We start from the raw sequence: 676 nt of genomic DNA on the forward strand, positions 1-676 counted from the left end.
TTTGGGTCAACTTCAGCGATCTTTAATAGTTTTTTAATTATATTTCCAGTCTTTTAGCAAATTTAACATTTTGCAAACAGCTTTAGCATTTTTAGGAAATCCCTTCAGCAATTGAAGTAAATTGCATCACTTTTTCATCAAAAAGCTTCAGCGACTACTTTAGCTAAAAGCATTCACACCAGCATTATCGCAGCTAATGCAGCTTTTCTAGTTTGACATTAGATTCCAGATCAGACCAGAAAAACAAAGATATTCATGGATCTATCTGTCGGCAGGTGGATGCAACAGATTGGGGCGGAGCAGGGAGATTGTGGCCCCGCCCCGTGTATTTCCTACATCACAAATACAATCTTTTTCAAGCTGATTTTTTTTATTTATTTATTTTTTGCTTCTCCAGATTGACCACAATTTGAACAAAGAAATACTCAAAAATGCAATTTTAGGATAACTTCTCTTTATATATGTTCTCCATCATGAGAAGAATGTTGATTTTAAAAAAAAGATTTTTTCTTAAATCAAAGTGAATTTTTACAAACATTTCTGAAGTTTTTGGTTGCAGAATTTGCACAGTTTGCTGTGACTTCCTGTTTTATTTTGTAGAGTTCCTGTTTTCTCCTGCCTGCATCACTCTAACCCCAAAAGTACTCCATTATGTGTGTGTGTGGGGGGGGGGGGG

At 35.7% G+C, this 676-nt stretch overlaps 1 protein-coding gene across 3 annotated transcripts in view; it reads right to left on the reverse strand.

The window, feature by feature from the left end:
• The window catches only part of LOC112161940 (clathrin heavy chain linker domain-containing protein 1), a 7,686-nt gene that overhangs the window by 3,097 nt on the left and 3,913 nt on the right, over positions 1-676 (reverse strand). The gene's annotated exons all lie outside the window — the stretch shown is intronic.

The sequence above is a fragment of the Oryzias melastigma genome, linkage group LG15, assembly GCF_002922805.2.
Source record: "Oryzias melastigma strain HK-1 linkage group LG15, ASM292280v2, whole genome shotgun sequence".
NCBI classification, from domain to species: Eukaryota; Metazoa; Chordata; class Actinopteri; order Beloniformes; family Adrianichthyidae; genus Oryzias; species Oryzias melastigma.